The 14,164-nt window shown below is 48.3% G+C and overlaps 1 protein-coding gene across 4 annotated transcripts in view; it reads right to left on the bottom strand.

Annotated features, from left to right (window-relative positions):
• The window catches only part of BBS9 (Bardet-Biedl syndrome 9), a 649,391-nt gene extending 647,858 nt beyond the window's left edge, over positions 1-1,533 (bottom strand). For all 4 annotated transcript variants that reach the window (XM_073549956.1, XM_073549955.1, XM_073549957.1 and 1 more), the window contains exon 1: positions 1,409-1,533. The gene's annotated coding sequence lies outside the window, so the exon portion shown is untranslated. The remainder of the gene's footprint in view (positions 1-1,408) is intronic.
• Between the last annotated feature and the right edge of the window lie 12,631 nt (positions 1,534-14,164).

Here is a 14,164-nt window from a genome sequence, read left to right as displayed (position 1 = left end):
GCACTGTGTATATAATATAGAGCCCTCAGCACTGTGGGTGTACCTGGCACTGTATATATAATATAGAGCCCTCAGCACTGTGGGTGTACCTGGCACTGTGTATATAATATAGAGCCCTCAGCACTGTGGGTGTACCTGGCACTGTGTATATAATATAGAGCCCTCAGCACTGTGGGTGTACCTGGCACTGTGTATATAATATAGAGCCCTCAGCACTGTGGGTGTACCTGGCACTGTATATATAATATAGAGCCCTCAGCACTGTGGGTGTACCTGGCACTGTGTATATAATATAGAGCCCTCAGCACTGTGGGTGTACCTGGCACTGTGTATATAATATAGAGCCCTCAGCACTGTGGGTGTACCTGGCACTGTGTATATAATATAGAGCCCTCAGCACTGTGGGTGTACCTGGCACTGTGTATATAATATAGAGCCCTCAGCACTGTGGGTGTACCTGGCACTGTATATATAATATAGAGCCCTCAGCACTGTGGGTGTACCTGGCACTGTGTATATAATATAGAGCCCTCAGCACTGTGGGTGTACCTGGCACTGTGTATATAATATAGAGCCCTCAGCACTGTGGGTGTACCTGGCACTGTGTATATATAATATAGAGCCCTCAGCACTGTAGGTGTACCTGGCACTGTGTATATAATATAGAGCCCTCAGCACTGTGGGTGTACCTGGCACTGTGTATATAATATAGAGCCCTCAGCACTGTGGGTGTACCTGGCACTGTGTATATAATATAGAGCCCTCAGCACTGTGGGTGTACCTGGCACTGTGTATATAATATAGAGCCCTCAGCACTGTGGGTGTACCTGGCACTGTGTATATATAATATAGAGCCCTCAGCACTGTAGGTGTACCTGGCACTGTGTATATAATATAGAGCCCTCAGCACTGTGGGTGTACCTGGCACTGTGTATATAATATAGAGCCCTCAGCACTGTGGGTGTACCTGGCACTGTGTATATAATATAGAGCCCTCAGCACTGTGGGTGTACCTGGCACTGTGTGTATAATATAGAGCCCTCAGCACTGTGGGTGTACCTGGCACTGTGTATATAATATAGAGCCCTCAGCACTGTGGGTGTACCTGGCACTGTGTATATAATATAGAGCCCTCAGCACTGTGGGTGTACCTGGCACTGTGTATATAATATAGAGCCCTCAGCACTGTGGGTGTACCTGGCACTGTGTGTACATCTCACGGTACAGGACAATACTTAGCAGCCCCCGGGTACAATACAACTTGCTGCAATTCTACCACCCGATCGCAGTGCTGCCCGGCCCCACTAGCTCTAATGACGTCCTGTGTAGGAGAGCAGCACTATACACACATATATAACACGCAGCGTCACAATAATGGCACCAAGAACACTGTGACGTCACAACATACCTGCAAGGCGCTGTCGGTTGGATTACGTCACATCGTCCGTAGCCCCTTCAGCCAGTCACCGTACTCCTCACTTCTAAAAGATCAGTCCCACACCGCCATCTTCTCTGTGTTACCAGGGAAACGGGAACAATCAAAAGGAGGGCGCTGCGAGGCATTGTGGGATATGTAGTCTCTCAGCGCCTTACACAGAGATGCCTGGCCTGTGTGTGATCACTGATATGTATCGTGATCTCTGACGTCAGCCTGGGCTTATTACACAGACGTGCATTTAGATGCTGCGTCTTTTTCACTGTGCTCAGTCTGTCTATGAGGCTATGTGCACATGCTGCGGATTCACCTGCGGGTTTTTCCGCGCGGAACTGCAGGTCAAGCGGCCTGCGGTTTATCTGCTGATTATCCTGCGGTTTTCCCCTGTGGTTTCACACCTCTACTATGTTAAGGCTGTGTGCACACGCTGCGGATTAGGTGCGCATTCATCCGCGCGGATTTTGTAAAATCCGCAGGTGAAACCGCAGGTCAAAAGACCTGCGGTTTTACCTGCGGATTGCTCTGCGGTTTTGCCCTGCGGTTTTTCATCTCCTCAATGGAGGAGATGGCAAACCGCAGGGGAATCCGCAGAAAGAATTGACATGTCAATTCTTTCTGCGGATTGAAAACCGCAGATAATCCGCGCGGAAAAATCTGCACCGTCTGCACTGCGGTTTTTGATTCCCATAGGGAATCATGGTACTGTACACCGCAGCCAAAACCGCTGCGGAACCGCAGCAAAATCCGCAGCGTGTGCACACAGCCTAAAGGTGTGAAACCGCAGCGGAATCCGTAGAAACAATTGACATGCTGCGGTTTATAAACCGCAGCAAAACCGTGCGGAAAAAAACGCAGCGTGAGCACATAGCCTTATTCTGCTTTTTGTTAGGCGCAAATCTTTATTTATTTACAAGTTTAACCCATTGTCGTCTCTGCCAGATTTGGCATCTATAACAGACGTTTTATTTTTGTATTTCTATTACCACGTACCAGGAGCCAAGACTTTTTTGCCTTTGAGGCATCTCTAGGGCTTGAGTGTTTTCGGAACAGATAGTGTTTGTCAGACGAATAATTTTAAGGTGCATATAACATTATCAAACTTTTTTTTTTAACTATGGGAAAAAGTATAATGCAGACCCCCTCCTAGAGTATAATGCAGTCCCCCACGCACCATATAATGCAGCCCCCTCAAAGAGTGTAATGCAGCCTCCCACACACACCCTATAATGTAGTCCCCTCATAGAGCATACTGCAGACCCCTCAGAGTATATTGCAGCCCCCCAAGGGTATACAGCAGTACCCCTCACACAGTATAATGTAATCCCCTTCATAGAGTGTAATCCCGTCCCCCTCAGAGTATAATGCAGCTCCCCTCAGTGTGTACTGCAGCAACCCTTTTACAGTATAAGGCAACCCCTCATAGAGTACAATGCAGCCCACTACACACAGTATAATGCAACCCTCCTCAGGGTATACTGCACCTGTTAGAGTATAATGCGGCTTCCATTCATATAGTATACTGCAGCCCCTCATAGCGTATAATGCAGCCCCTACACACACAGTATACTGTAGTCTCCACAGTGTACAATGCATCTGTGGCGCCCCCAGGGGTATGGTCGCCACACTGGCTTTGCCTTCCTCCAGGGGAGGGTAATGCCAGGCTTGGAAGCAGTGATGGGTCTCTCCAGCAGTTCAGTTAACCTAATGCATGCAACACAGTTCCACTCCGGGCCAGCAGGGGGAACTCTGAACCAGGATTCTGGTAATGGGTGTCCTCTGAGGGCCAGGAGGGAAAGAGATGAGATAGTCTGCGGAGGGTGAAGTGTGCAGACGGGAGGTGCGAAGCTGAGAGGTTGAGCTGCAGAAGGCGAGCTCCCTCAGCTTGAGAGCGCACAGAACTGGAGCCTGGTCTCCACGGTGGTACGGATACTGACGGTCCTACCACAGATACCAGAGGAGTAGGAGGCTGTAAATGCCCTGCTCCCAGCAAAGACTTGGGACACAACAGCAATTGACTAGTGAGCCAGGACTCAGGAGAGGAGTCCCCGAGGGAGGCTACAGCTGTCTGTCATACAAGTTCTAGGAACATCTGAAGAGAGGCATTTCAGAGTAACTAAGCACTGGAGTGCTTCACACTACAAAGCGCTAGGAAGGAGACTGCACAGCCCTTCTACTGAGAGAGAATCCTGATCTGCTTCCAGGCTAACCTGCTCCAATACCATCTGTAGTCAGGACTCTGGACTGCATATACTCAGTAAAGGTACAGAAACTACAACCGCTGTGTCTTATCTGTTCCCTACGCTTTCGGCACTGCTACATCCCCGTGCCAGCTACATCTACACTGCCCTGGGACTACAGCTCCACCTTTGGGGAGCTTTACCATCTAAGCTGCACATACCATCAGTCGCAGCAGATCTGTATGCAGCGTTGGCCTAACACCATATTTGCCAACCACCACGGGTGGCGTCACGAACTAACCTACCATTAACTACATCTCCCCATTGCTTGGGCGCCCAGGGCCACGGACTGGGTCACCGCTGCTGTGACACATCCCCCTGACACCGGCCCGGTATCGAGTACCCCACAGCCCTGGGAGGGCGACCCAATTTTGGCGTCACAAACAGGATTACGGAGCCCGGTATCCCCGGGTCCTGTGTGCCATAGATTGTGTTTGTGAATTGTGTGAATTTGGCGCCATTTGCCGCGCTGCTTGGCGCGCACGGGAAGAAAGAGGGGCGGCCTTCGTGGGCGGAGCCTGCCACAGAGCGCGAAGAAGAGAAGTGCCGCATGGGAAGAGAGGACAGCGCGCGCGAGGAGGAGGAGCTGAGGCCTACAGCCCGGAGCGTCGGGCCTGCGAAGCGACCGCCGGTGAGCTCCCGCAACCCCCGGCCCTGGCTAACGTTAACTGGGGGGGAGAGAATGTCTGCGCCACAAGCCAATGCAGCGGCGGACGCCGCTGCCAACCCCGCAGTACCGCCAGGAGGAGCACCCACCGCAGCGGTCCCCATAATGCCGCTATCCATGCCCTGCATACCGGAGCGGCCTGGCTACCGCAGTACTCGGGTGAGTCACGTACCCTGAGTGAATTTAAAGAGAGACTGTGCAGCTTGTTTAAAGTTTACCCCTGTCTGAAAGCCAGAAAGTGAATATCCTGATTGGACAGCTAACGGGTGCAGCACTGAGGGAGGTGAAAGCCTGGCAGGACACTGATAAAGAGACTGTTGCAAAGGTCCTGGCCAAGCTGAAGAGCACTTTTGACACCCTCACTGCAGCTGAAATCAAGATGAGGTTCTTTGGCTGTAAACAGAGGGCACAGGACAGTATCAGAGACTATTCACTCAACCTGCAGGAGGCGCTGCGAGCAGTTAAACAAGTTGACCCTGACAGTGTAAAGGAAGAAGATCAACTGTTAAAAGAGCAGTTCATTGAAGGGCTCCTGTTCAGTACCCACAGAGGGCAGTTACGTATTTTAACCCTGATCTGGACTTTGCTAATTTCAAGGACAGGGCTATCAAGGTACTACAGGAATCCTCTGACAGCCGTCCAGCGCCCCCTAGGCGCCCAGCGATCACCTACCATCAGGAAGCTACATCCTTTCCTTCCATCCCTGTGGAGGCTGATGCCCAGACCCTGGATAAAGATCCAACTGAGGAGCTGCGTCTTCAAGTCCAGGAGCTGACCAAAGGGATGGCTGCACTCACCAGAACCGTGCAGTCCCTGCAGGATTCCTCCAAAGAAAAGGTCCAGCTGGCTTCCAGTCCAGAGGATGTCCCGTGGCTCCGGAGGAGGAGAACCCCGCCACTTCGAGGAAGGAACAACGATCGCTACGACCAGAGCGGACGTCCCATCTGTCACCGCTGTTACAAGGCAGGTCATCTTGCAAGGTACTGTCCTTTAAACGAGCAACCCCTGGGGCAGAGGGCCAACCCCCAGGAGTAGGATCACCAGGCCCAAAGTGTTAGGGTCGGCGGAACGCACCAAATATAAATAATAGTAGGTGCGTTCGCCGCCCGGGGTCCACCGTGCGGTAGGTGACAAGACCGCTGCTGAACAATGGCATATGCACCTAGTAAGTGCAGTACTGCGCTCGGGTTAACGTCACCCGAACGCTAAGAGCGGCTCTGTACCAACACAGAGTCGCTTGGCGAACACTAAAGCAAAGACACGGGCCCTGTTAGCGTCACAGAGGCCTGCGTGTGGCGGCGCAGCCGCGAACACCTATAGCTGCTGTTACTACAGCGCAGCGGCAGAGAAAGCCGCAAGCGTCGGCGCCGAGGACCGGGCGCCGACGGACGCTAGTGTAGGCGTGGAGCAAGTGGCGTGTAGCTTGCCACAACCCTGGAGCTGACTATACACACTCAGTCACCACTCGTAATATCAGAGGGTAGGGGTTTCATAATGAGTCAGACACCAGTCCATGCATCCATCACCATACACACACAGAATAATATGCTACACTAGCGCATGGCCGAGCCGCCATGCAGGGCTTTTATAGCCATGCGCTTCCGGGACCTTCCAATACTTTGGAAAGGACCAATCAGATCCAACACAGGACCTGCACATGTGACCCCTGCTCTCCACTGAGAGGGCACGTTGCGGGCATGCCCAGTAGCACGGCACGAGGACTTAGCCTCTGAAGTGGTTCCCTGCAAAGCAGGTTGTGCTACCATTGCTGCATCGGAGTTGGCAGCAACATCCAGGATCACAGAACGAGTCTGAGGAGAATGCCTGGCTCGCTGTGATTGCTGAGCAGGAGTCCGAGCGGTCGGAGGAGAATGGGAGACCGCAGGATGTCTGGCTCTGGATTCCCGCTGTGCAGTGCCAGGAATCCGACGCCTAACACAAAGAACTGGAGAGCCAAGTATGTGGGAGGGAGACCGTTCCTTCCTGTGGTGATTGACGGCATCCCCATGAACGCTTTGCTGGACACTGGCTCCCAGGTGACCACTATGCTGTATATTTTGTACAAGAGGTTCTAGGCTGATTCTGAACTCACCCGTGGCCCAACTGATGAACTAACAGTAGTTGCTAGTAATGGGCATACCTTGCCACAGATTGGATGCAAGGAAATTACTGTTAAAGTGGGCCGGGTGGAGCTAAAATCACAAGGTCTGATAATTCCCCCATGGCGCCGCTGGAGTGGCAGCCTGTTACAGTAGCTCCTTCTTTGCTCTCCTTTTTTCTCTATTTTTTCTATTTTTCCTTTCTCTTTTTTGTTACTCCAAAGGACATTGCACTATGGAAAACCATAAGAGGACCTGGACCTTCGATGGACTTTTTACCTTGTTTTTACTTGGATCTATTGTGTTGGGAAATCCAGGAACTGAAAAAGACCCTATTGTCTACTCCAGAGAAGCTATACTGCTGCTTAGGGACACAGCAAGGCAGCATGGTGCTAATAGACCAGAGGACATTCTACCAGAAATAAGGAGGACTAAGAGAAGAGGTTGCAGAGCTGGAGCCCTCAGGAAAGCTAGAAGAAGGCGCTATAGACCTGCTCTTCCCTTCATCATTATGGGCAATGTGAGGACACTCGGGAATAAGATGGACGAACTGTCGGCGCTGACCAGACATCATCGGGAATTAAGGGAGTGCAGCATGTTGCTGTTTACAGAGACCTGGCTCACTGAAGGTACTCCGGACACTGTTGTCTCGTTGGATGGCTTTAATAATAATAATAATAATAATAATAAATTTTATTTTTATAGCGCCGACATATTCCGCAGCACTTTACATTTCAGAGGGGATTTGTACAGACAATAGACATTACAGCATAACAATAATCACATACAGTAGATTATAACAAATACCAAGAGGAGTGAGGGCCCTGCTCGCAAGCTTACAGTCTATGAGGAAAGAGGTAGACACGAAAGGTGGGTGGTAACAGTTGCCCTGATTGTATGGACCAGCCATAATGTTAAGTGTGTAACAGTACAGACACAGAGGGCTAATGGATGCATAAAGCATGTGGGAACATGATGCTGGGAACCTGGCTATGGTAAAACTTTTGGCTCTGCCACACAGGGATAGGTTAGGTTAATGTGTTGAGGCGATAGGCCAGTCTGAATAAATGCGTTTTCAGGACACGCTTAAAATTGTGGGGATTGGGGACTAATCGTATTGACCTGGGAAGTGCATTCAAGGCTTTAAACTTATTCGCGCGGACAGGACAAGGGAGAGCGGTAAGAGGAAAGGCGGAGGGCTGGCGATATTTGGGAATGATAGATGGTGTGACTCTAGGCATATCGTGGTCAAAGAGCAAACATGCTGTAAGGACATTGAGCTATTAGCTGTGGGCATGAGACCTTTTTATTTACCGAGGGAACTATCGCATGTAATCATGATAGCTGTGTCATGGGAAGCCTAGGTAAATTTAGGCTGAAACCCCGGGGCCCCTGCGGTGTCCCTCAGACTAGGGGAAACCCTGTCTGTCCCTCAACCCAGGGTTTACACTGAAGGTGTGCCTGTCTGGGCCTCCACCCTGTCCTTGTCTCCTGTCCAGCCCTAAGCTGAACCCACCACCCTCCACCCAGTGAGGAGACCAAACACCGGACCCCACAAATAAGTATGGACAGGGATAAAGGAAACGCACCACACCGCGTACACACAGGAGAATACAATAATGTGCAAGGGCAACCAAAAAATACAACACAGGGAGGCAAAATAGCAACAACGGAATATACTACACCAGAAACCGTATGCTCCTTAGACCACCACTCCAGACCAGTATCGCTAGCACAATTCAAGAGCTATAGTCGGCGACGCCGATAGTCATGCAGGACAATTTAAAGACAGAGGGCGTGGCTAAGCCCTCAGCCAGAATGACAACCTGGTTAACCCAATCCAAGCCGGATCAGAAGACCAACCAGCGCCGCTGAGAACCAAGTGGTAGGATGGGGTATTACCGCTGTCTGCCGGACACCCTGGTGCGAACAGTGTCCGACATGACAGTACCCCGCCTTCTACGAGGGACCCCAGGAGCCTCACAATGTCAAGGACCCGGCTTGTCCGGATGACGGTGATGAAACCCTGTAATCAGTTGGTCCGCATGTATGTCCGAAGCCGGCACCCAAGTCCTCTCCTCAGGACCATAGCCATGCCAGTGGACCAGGTACTGTAGCGTGCGATGCACTACCCGAGAGTCAACCACCTTGGACACCTCAAACTCCAACGTGCCATCCACCAAGACGGGAGGTGGCACGGTAGAAACATCAACAGCACCCACGACTTTCTAAAGTAACGCCTTGTGAAACACATTATGTATCTTGTATACGACAGGTAACTCCAAACGAAATGCCACAGGATTGATAATTGCGGAGATCCTAAACGGACCAATGAACCTGGGACCCAACTTAAGCGATGGTATTTTGAGTTTGATGTTTCTTGTAGACAACCACACCCAATCACCCACACACAGGTCCGGACCAGGCACACGTCTACCGTCAGCCACACGTTTGTACCTAGAACCTACATTCAGCAAGCGCTGCTTTACTCTCCTTCAAACAGATGACAATTGTGCTCCCAACTGGTCCTCCTCAGGGACGCCCGCAGAGCACCCTTGGCGCAAGGTACAGAATTGAGGATGTTGACCATAAACACAAAAGAAAGGAGATTCCCCAGACGATTCCTGACAATGATTGTTTATCGCGAATTCAGCCAGAGGAAGAAACGCCGACCACTATTCCTGATTGTCAGACACAAAACAGCGTAAGTATTGTTCCAGGTTTTGGTTCATACGCTCAGTCTGCCCATTCGACTGCGGATGGAAAGCCGATGAATGAGACAATTTAATTCCTAGGCGTGAACAAAAAGCTCTCCAAAATTTTGCCACAAATTGTGTACCTCTATCAGATACAATGTCAGACGGGACACCATGAAGTCTGACCACCTTGCGAATAAATACCTGAGCAAGGGTCTTCGCATTGGGCAAAGATGGCAAAGCAACGAAATGCGACATTTTAGAGAACAGATCAACTATTGCCAGAATGACCGTGTTCCCAGCCGAGGAGGGCAAATCCGTAATGAAATCCATGGAAATCTCAGTCCATGGCTTACTGGGCACACAGAGGATGCAACGTGCTAGCAGGACGGGAGCGTGGTGTCTTGGCCCATGCGCACGTGGTACAGGCTGACACATATGAGGCCACATCCTGCCGGATTTTGGGCCACCAAAAATGACGTGATACAAGTTCCAGAGTGCCCTTAACCCCTGGGTGGCCCGCCAGGACAGTATCGTGATGATCCCCTAACACCTTTAAGCGTAGGTGTAGTGGCACAAACGATTTATTAGGAGGCAGATCCGGCGGTACCTCCTCCTGAGCCTCAGCAATCTCTGCCTCAACTTCTATCGTGAGAGCCGAGACCACAACTGCCTTTTGGAGGATAGGCACCGAATCCTCACGTGGCTCTCTACCCGGAAAACATCTGGACAAGGCGTCCGCCTTAGTATTCTTAGAACCTGGTTGGTATGTCACAAAAAAATTGAACCGGGTGAAGAATAACGCCCAGCGAGCCTGTCTGGGGGACAGGCGTTTAGCAGACTCTAAATAAAACAGATTTTTATGGTCTGTTATAACAGTAATCTGATGGACAGCCCCCTCCAAGAAGTGTCGCCATTCCTCAAATGCCAACTTGATGGCCAACAATTCCCTGTTACCAATATCGTAATTACACTCGGCAAGGCGACAGCTTCTTGGAGAAGTAGGCACACGGATGCAATTTGCCCAAGGATGGACCCTGAGACAGTACCACCCCCACTCCAACCTCAGATGCATCCACCTCCACGGTAAATGGTAGGGAGACATCAGGCTGAACCAGGATGGGAGTTGAAGCAAAACTGTTTTTTAGGAATTCAAACGCGTGCACAGCAGCCTCAGACCAGTCAGAAAAATTGGTACCTTTTTTAGTCATGTCGGTGAGCGGTTTAGCAATCATAGAAAAATTCTTAACAAATTTCTTATAATAGTTGGAAAAGCCCAGGAATCGCTGAAGCGCCTTGAGATTATCAGGCCGATCCCATTGCAGCACCGCTTGCACCTTAGCGGTGTCCATTTTAAACCCTGAGGCGGAAATTATATAACCCAAAAAAGGTAATTCTTGGACGACAAATACACATTTCTTAAGCTTGGCATAGAGCTTGTTCTCCCTGAGCAACTGCAATACCTGCCTAACATGCTCTATGTGTGCATCACGGTTGCGTGAGTAAATAAGAATGTCATCAAGGTATATAATAACAAATTTCCCCAAGAGATGAGAAAAGACATCATTTATGAAATGTTGAAATACTGCTGGCGTGCTCGTCAACCCAAATGGCATCACCAAATTCTCAAAATGACCCTCAGGGGTATTAAATGCCGTCTTCCATTCATCCCCTTGACGGACTCTTATGAGATTGTACGCCCCCCTGAGGTCAAGCTTGGAAAACCATTTGGCACCAGACACCTGGTTGAACAAATTGGGTATCAATGGCATCGGGTATGGGTCACGAACCGTAATCTGGTTGAGTTCCCTGAAATCCAGACACGGGCGTAATCCGCCATCTTGGACACTAGACCCCCCACAGAGCTTATCTAGATGTGTGGAGAGCACTTTGAACCCCCAAGTGCTTCACAGAAGTTTATAACGTCCGGGCGTGAAAATAAAAAAATCATTTTTTTCCACAAAAATGATATTTTTGCCCCCAATTTTTTATTTTCCTAAGGGTAACAGGAGAAATTGGACCCCAAAAGTTGTTTTGCAATTTGTCCTCAGTAGGCTGATATCCTATATGTGGGGGTAAACCACTGTTTGGGCGCATGGCAGAGGTTGGAAGGGAAGGAGCATCATTTGACTTTTTCAACGCAGAATTGGCTGGAATTGAGATCAGACACCATGTTGCATTTGGAGAGCACCTGATGTGCCCAAACAGTGGAAACCCCCAATTCTAACACCAACCCTAACCCCAACACACCCCAAGCCCTAACCCTAAAGGGAAAATGGAAATAAACACATTTTTTTTTTAAATTTTATTATTTTTTCCTAACTAAGGGGGTGACAACGGGGGGTTTGATTTACTATTTATGGTGGGTATTAATTTTTGGCAGCTGTCGCATGCTAAAAAACGCTTTTTATTGTAAAAATAGTTTTTGCATCACCACATTTTGAGACCCATAATTTTTTCGTATTTTGACCCACAGAGTCATGTGAGGTCTTATTTTTTGCAGGACGAGTTGATGTTTTTATTGGTACCATTTTCGGGCGCGTGACATTTTTTGATCGCTTTTTTTTCCGATTTTTGGGACGCAGAATGAACAGAAACCTGCATTTCAAGAATTTCTTTTGGGGGGTGCGTTTACACCGTTCCACGTGCAGTAAAATTGATAAGGTGGTTTTATTCTTCGGGTTAGTACGGTTACAGCGATACCTCATTTATGTCTTTTTTTATGTTTTGGCGCTTTTATGCAATGAAAACAATTTTATATAAAAAATTATTTTTGCATCGCTTTATTCTGCAAGCTATAACTTTTTAATTTTTTCGCTGATGACACTGTATGGTGGCTCGATTTTTGCGGGACAAGATGATGTTTTCAGCGGTACCATGGATATTTATATGCGTCTTTTTGATCGCGCGTTATTGCACTTTTTGTTCGGCGGTATGATAATAAATCATTATTTTTTGCTTCGCTTTTTATTTTTATTTTTTAAGGGGTTCGCTAAAGGGGTTAACTAATGGGACAGTTTTATAGGGCGGGTCGTTACGGACACGGCGATACCAAATATGTGCACTTTTGTTTTTTTTTTAATTTCCAAAAAATGAATTTATTAGGGAATATTTTTTTTAAATTTATATAGCGATTTTTTTTATTTTTAAGCTTTTTTTTTTTTACTTTATTACATTGTCCCAGGGGGGACATAGCTGTCATGTGACAGATCGCTGATCTGTCACATCACAGATCACTGTGACAGATCAGCGATCTGTCACAGGTACTACACAGGCTTCCTCCTTGCCTGCGCTTTGCAGGCACTGAGGAAGCCAGCTCACTGCAGGCCCCCGAAGGTCCCCATCGCCATCTTGGATCCGGGGACCTGCAGGGAAGGAGACCCCCGCAGCAGCGCTGCACATTGTGCTGCTGTGGGGGGCTCAGGGAAGCACGGAGGGAGCCCCCTCCCTGCCAAAGCTTCCCTTTAACCCCCAGTACACCGCGATCGTGTTTGATTGCGGTGTGCAAGGGGTTAATGTGTCGGGGGCGGTCCATGACCGCCCCTGACACATAGTGCCGGGTGTCAGCTGTGATAATCCGCTGACACCCAGCCGCGCTCCCCCCGTGAGTGCAGCTGATCGTGCTAGACGTACTATCCCGTCCATGGGCATAGGGGCCCAGGTCCCATGGACGGGATAGTACGTCTGATGTCAGAAAGGGGTTAAATATAAATCATTCTCAGACCATTCACCGGTAATAGCAGTGCTCACTCTAGGCCACCCAATCAAAAATAGTTGCTTTTGGAAATGCAATTCTAACATAATAAACATCCCAACGCATAAAAACCGCATCGATACAGCCATCAAACAGTACTTTGAAGAAAATAACACAGATGATATTGGTCCCACGACTAAATGGTGTGCCCACAAAGCAGTTATTAGAGGGCTACTGATAAAAATCTCATCTCAGGAAAAAAAATAAGAAGAACGGAAATGGAAAATATCCAAAAAAGCCTTAGAGACAAAATTAACATGCAAATCAACCTCCCATCTCCCTCACCCAGCCTACAAAGTGAAATAACTAACCTCAGAAAAGACCTCAGACAACCTTTTCCTCATATGGTGAAATCATAAAAGCAACCAAATACAAAATGTACACATCCCTCAATAAACCATTAAAATTTATGGTCAACAGAATAAAAAAAAAAAAGGATTCATAATAGAATCAACAAAATTAAATCCCCAGCTGGTACCACGTTATCACATCCTCAAGATGTGGTAAACGAATTCGCTGAATATTTTGAGAAACTCTACAACATCAACCCACTTTCCCCCCCACAATAAAAACAAATAGCTATATCATCTTATTCAGACCAAATGAATTTACCAAAACTAAGTTCTATGGATTTAGAAACCCTATCGGCTCCATTTAGTTTAACTGAAATAGAGGAATGTATCAAACTCCTAAAATCCGCAAAATCCCCAGGCCCCGACGGATTTGGTAACAAATATTATAAGACTTTCAATAAACTCCTCATACCCCACCTCTCTCAAGTGTTTAATTATGCTTCCTCCACTGGCTCATTTCCTACAGAAATGTTGGAGGCCACTATCGTCCTAATTCCAAAGCCTAAAGGCGATCCTGAGTCCATATCCAACTATAGGCCCATCTCACTCATAAATACGGATATAAAAATATACGCCAAAATATTAGTGAAGAGACTCAACCTAATTTTACCAGGCCTCATAAACAATGACCAAATCGGATTTGCCAAGGGGTCGCCACACGTCAGACGGTACGAGAAGAGTTATTAACTTCGTCAAAGCAATAAATCTCACTAAGCAACCCACTATAATAGCCTCATTAGATGCAGAAAAAGCGTTTGACCGTCTTGACTGGGGCTTCCTCAGACAAACTCTGATCAAATTCGGATTTAACAATGATCTAATCACAACTATATTAGCCCTCTATTCCAACCCCAGTGCTAAAATCTGTGCTAACAATCACTCCTCAACCTCCTTTTCCATAAAAAATGGTACCAGACAGGGCT

Source organism: Dendrobates tinctorius, unplaced genomic scaffold (assembly GCF_039654945.1).
Source record: "Dendrobates tinctorius isolate UK_male_01 unplaced genomic scaffold, ASM3965494v1 ptg000162l, whole genome shotgun sequence".
Classification (NCBI taxonomy): Eukaryota; Metazoa; Chordata; class Amphibia; order Anura; family Dendrobatidae; genus Dendrobates; species Dendrobates tinctorius.
This window is presented reverse-complemented; position numbering and strand designations above follow the sequence as displayed.